Raw genomic sequence first — 5,672 nt, 5'->3', positions numbered from 1 at the left:
ATCAAAGGGACGCGGGAGGCGGTGGATGCCGCGGAGGCGATGATCGCGGAGCACATCTCGTACGCCATGGATCGCCACAGGCGGAAGCAGGGTGGCGAGGGGAGGAGGACTTTTGTGGAGTAGCCTCAGCAGGAGCAATGCAGCAGAGCAGAGCATGGTAATGGTAGTAGTAGAAGAGCAGGCAGGAGATGTTGCAAGTGTTTTTTGGTGGGTTGCTGGAGTAGTTAACTAGCAGCAAAAATTACCTTTTGGGAGGGGTTTGATGAAACCCAAGATGAGAGGATTTTTGAACTGAAACAATTTGTTGCACTAGTGCTCAACTGATGCGTGTGCGTGCATGAGAATTTATTTTGGTTGGTGTGATGAAAAAAAAAAGAATTTGCCAACTTTTTTGGAAGAGAGTTTTGCGCGATTTCATCTCATCTCATCTCTATGGTTTTCATAGTACAATCATGTTAATTACGTCTCCGGTGACTGACGAATGAAGAATTGAAATTCATTCATCTTTGGTTTTCATGAATGAATCGATGAATAAACCCTATGCTTCAAAGTCCTCTTCATTAAGGGGCATTTTGCTTTTTAAGAGCAATTAATTGATGTAATCATGCATCAACCTAGCTACCTAGCTTTCTCTCAAAAAAAAAAAACCTAGCTACCTAGCTAGGCAAATTAAAGAAAAGAATGCAAACAAAAACAAGTTAAGAGGTCATGCTGTGATTAATTAGTAACACAAGTCTTCAAATTGATCTAGGATCCCCTCCCCTCCCCTCCCCTCCCTCGAGGGTGATGGCCGGGGCCTCGGGAATGAACCGGCAGTTTGAGCTTTGCTGGACGTCCAGCCAAGTACCCATGTCCGACTCACCTTGATAGCTATCTATCCGGCTGAATGTTTAAGACGACGTCGATTGAAGATGGATCAAAAGAGCCAGTGATTGGAGAAGAGGAGGAGGTTTGTTATTGCTTTGGAGAAATGGATCCGATGGATGTTTATTGATGTTCAGGCTTCTTGCGACGGAGGTGACATCTTCATCAATTTGACGATGGTATGTATGGCGAGTTGTGGTGGCCTCGAGTTATTGTGGAGATTTGATGGAGGGACCTGAGTGTTTCTAACTGGATCATGTATTGCAAGCTCGATCGGTGGAGCCATGAGATAATAATCAAATAAAGAAAACTCAAATATACACTCTATAAATAGTTTATCTTCACTATCTTATATCTCTTGACATGCAAACTATTTTTTTCTTCCAGAAAACGCAAAGGACTCTTTGCGTTTCATTTCATTGAAAAGATGAGAAGATACAAACCTCCTAGGAGGTGGTGGTTACATGGATTGGCAACCTATCAGTGGACATCCCAGTTAGTAGGGAGGACTACCCTGAGACCCAAAGCGCCAGCTTGTGCCCAACATTTGGCTTCGGCCTTAATCCTATCTACGAGTGCGGTGACCGAGGGGCGCGCGTTCTCGAAGACGCACTCGTTGTGTTGTTTCCAAATCATCCAAGGGACGAGCATGGCGATGGATTGCAGGCCTTTTCGTAGCGCGTGTGGGGTCTGCCCTTTCATTCGTTGCCACCAGTCCGTGAGGGTGGGCTCGTTGCTTGGCGGTTGAGAAGGTATCCTCGCCCAAGCTAGCACGTCGTGCCACACCTGCCGCATAAACGGGGATTCCAGGAGCAGGTGCCACATCGACTCTGGGGCCTGATCACAAAGGAGGCATCGTGGATGGTGCTGTAGGACGCGACGAGCGAGTCGATCCGCCGTCCAACACCGATCCTGGCTAGCCAACCAGTGAAAGAAATGGACACGGCGCGGTGCCCAGCTCTTCCAGGTAAGCTTCCAGGAGGGGCATTTCATGGATCCCTGGAAGGTTGCAGCGTAGCATGACCGTGCCGTATAGGTGCCACTAGCCGTCCATCTCCAGAGCATGCGGTCAGGCCGGTTTGATAGGCTGATGTGCTGCACTGCCTGCCAAAGTCTGAGATATTGGCCAATCTCATGAATCCCTATCACTCCTTGAATGTCACGAGCCCAGCCCGCTAGGCCGGCGGCCACCGTTCTTGACTTGGGTCGCCGTTTGGGAATGCATTGGTAGAGTGCCGGTGCGAGTTCACGCACGGACTGACCGTTTAGCCATCGGTCATCCCAAAACAGCGCCGTCTGTCCATCGCCGAGCTCCATGATCGTCGAGGCGAAGAACAACGCACACTCCTCGCGAGAAAACTAGAGGTCGAGGCCTCGCCATGCGCGGTCGTCGTCCGTGTGGGAGAGCCACATCCAGCGCAGGCGCATCGCTAGGCCAGCACGCTCCAAATCCTGGACCCCGAGTCCGCCATACTCGAGCGGGCGGCACACACGTCGCCAATTGACGTGGCAGTGTCCGCCATTAGCAGCAGCGCGCCCAGCCCACAAGAAGCCGCGCTGGATCTTTTCGAGCTGTCTCAATGTCTTCTTGGGCGGCGTGAACGCGAGCAGTCGATGTATCGGGATCGCGGCGAGCACCGATTTGACCAGAGCCAGCCGCTCGGTTTTGTTCATGAGCCATGCTTTCCATGTGGGGAGCCGAGCAGCCACCGAGTCGACGAGTGGTTGTAGTTGGGCAGCTGAGGGACGGCGTAGCGTGAGAGGGATGCCAAGATAAGTAATGGGTAGCTCCGCTTTCGTGCATCCCACCTGATCAATTGTTGCATCCGCCTCGGGGTCGCCATTGAAGGTGGTGGCGGAACTTTTGGCATAGTTCACTCGGAGGCCGCTAGCTTCGCTAAATATGGCCAGGATCACGCGAACGGCCTCCACGTCACCTTGCGTGGTGTGGCAGAATAGCATCACGTCGTCGGCGTATAGGGATATGGCCGGATTGTCTCGTCGGGGGTGCAGCCGCTGCAATATGCCGGCCTCGTGCTGATTAGGCGCCCAAGGATGTCCACGGCGAGGACGAAGAGCTGTAGAGATACGGGGTCTCCCTGGTGCAGCCCGCAGCGATGCCAAACTGGCGGTCCCGGCTCACCATTGATCATGATCCGAGTGCTCGAAGATGATAGCAAGATCGCTAGCCACTCCCTGAAGCGAGGTCCGAAACCGTACTAGCCAAGAGCCTCAAAGAGGAAGGGCCATGATAGGGAGTCGAAGGCGCGCGTTAGGTCTAGCTTGAGCATCACTCTCGGAGCCCCAAGTTGGTGCAGCAGCTTCATCGATTGCTTGACGAGGACAAAGTTGTCATGTAGACTCCGTCCCGGAATGAAAGCGCTCTGGTTGCGGCTGACCATGTCTCCCAATCTGGGCGCTAGGCGGAGCGATAGCACCTTCACGAAGATCTTCGCCACAAGGTGAATGAGGCATATTGGCCTGTAGTCGCGTAGTTGGCACGCGTCTGCTCGCTTTGGGAGTAATGTCAAGAGGGCCTGGTTGAGCTTGCTGAATCCACGACCGCGCAGCTCAAATAGCTGCTGGAATACGTCGAAGAAGTCTTGCTTGATGATGCTCCAGCAGGCCCGCAAGAATTCCGCGGTGAATCCGTCCGGCCCCGGCGCTTTGCGAGCCGGGAGGCGCTTGACGGCGTCCCAAATCTCTTCCGGGCTGAATGGCACCTCAAGGTCAGTCAGGTCGTGAGGCTCGATGATCTGCGATAGATCCAGCGTGTGGTTGCGGGCGGCGGAGGAGCCAAGGAGCTCGTCGAAGTATGTGAACGCCGCTTGGGCCATTCCCTCCTGATCAGTGATCACTTGCCCATCGACCACAAGGCGGAATATGTGATTCTTCTGTCGGCGGAATGAGCATTGCCGGTGGAAGAAGGCTGTGTTAGCGTCACCGTCCTTGAGCGTGGTGATCCGCGCCCGTTGCCTCGCGATTGTGCGCTCGAGAGAAGCCAGCCCCAAGTATGAGATCTTGAGCTGTTTTCTCAGCCAATCTTCCGGGGGAGATAGCGTGCGATCTTCCTGGGCTTTGTCAAAACGCGATATGAGCTCGCGAGAGATGGCCATCTTGTCACGTATGCAACCCTTGGACTTGGCGCTCCAACTCGTCAGTGCGCGTGCCGTGGTCTGAAGGCGCAGCATGAGACACCGGAAAGGGTCCGGGTCGTGCACCGATCCCCAAGCCACGACAAGCGTGTCGTGGAATCCGTCAAGCCGCAGTCAGAAATCCTCGAAGTGGAACCTCCAATGCGCTACATGCGTGGGTGCGCAGTCAAGGAGGAGCGGGCAATGGTCGGACACGACGGAGGCAAGGCATCTCAAGTGGCAGTCACCATGCGCGTCCTCCCAGTCGGTGGTGCAAAACACACGGTCCAGGTGCACCAGGGTGGGCGGAGTTTGCTCGTTGGACCATGTGAAACTTCTTCCATTGAGGTATACCTCCTTGAGCGCGAGGTCGTTGACGAGGCGGCGGAATCTTCCCATCATGCGGCGATTCAGGTTGTCGTTATTCTTGTCTTCATCACGTAGGATCAAGTTGAAGTCACCGCAAAGCATCCATGGCCCAGGGCAGTCCGCGCGTATATCGCGTATCTCCTGCAGGAAGGCGATCTTTTCCGCGTCCTCTTGGGGGCCGTAAACGACGGACATCCACCAAGGCGTGCCACTGGCCGTGGCCACTCTCGCCGTGACGGTGTTTGTGGTGAACAGGGGGTCAGTGCTCGACACGACCCTGCTCTTCCACGCGAGCAGGATGCCTCCCCTCGTGCCGTTCGCCGGAAGGTACGTGTTATCATCAAACTCCGAACCGAGGGCATCGAGGACAGCGGACCAGCACATCAAGGCCATTTTAGTTTCTTGTAGGCATACAATAGAGGCTCCGGTTGTGTTGAGCAGCGATCTAACAGCATAGCGCCGGGCACATGCGTTAAGGCCGCGCACATTCCATATAGCTATCTTGATGTCGTGATCCATGGGTACACATGATCGACGGGGGCGGACATCGCAATAGCCCTATGGCGAGCCGGCCATCCGAGCGGTGGCCATCGCAGCAGCGGCTGTTGAGAAGTCCGCGGGTAGCTCTCGGTCTACTAGGGCAGCGATGACCGTGAGCACCGAGAGTGGGATGGGCACCGGAAACATGTCGTCGTACGCCTTCATCTCGTCAGCGGTGATCCTCTGGTTGGTCCCGACAATCCCGAGCGTGCGGAGGATCTGAACTTGTGTGCGGCGCTCGGCAGTGGGTGGCGCAGCCGACGAGATGGTGATGGTGGTCGATCGGCCACGTCTGGGCGTGAAGTTCAGCGGGCGGTGCGGTTTCTTCCCTGGGGTTGGCAGAGCCGTGGTAATGTGCTTCGTTGCGGCTGCGAGGAACTCGCCCAGAGTCCAAGTCTTCGGCGTGCAGGGGCGTGCGCGAGATCGACGCAACGTGATTGGCGGTGACGCGAACCTCCCCGGTGTCGAACGTGGGGAGCCATGTTGGGCTCCCGTCATCATGGGGGCAACGCGGCCCACGGCGGCCTCCTGCATGGTGGGCTGGGCTGGGGAGCCATGTTGGGCTCCCGTCAGCATGGGGGCAACGCGGCCCACGACGGCCTCCTGCGTGGCGGGCTGGGCTTGGGGCTCCAGCCGTGACTCAGGCGTCGGGGCGCTGGATTGGGTGGTTGCGAGTCTGTCAGGGACAGAGCGCTGGCCTCCGCGTGGGGTCCGGTGGGCAGGCAGTCACCATCACCAGGGCCCATCTTCCCAGTCGCTAGCGTG

Source organism: Triticum dicoccoides, chromosome 7B (genome assembly GCF_002162155.2).
Source record: "Triticum dicoccoides isolate Atlit2015 ecotype Zavitan chromosome 7B, WEW_v2.0, whole genome shotgun sequence".
NCBI classification, from domain to species: Eukaryota; Viridiplantae; Streptophyta; class Magnoliopsida; order Poales; family Poaceae; genus Triticum; species Triticum dicoccoides.
Note: the sequence above shows the minus strand (reverse complement) of the source record.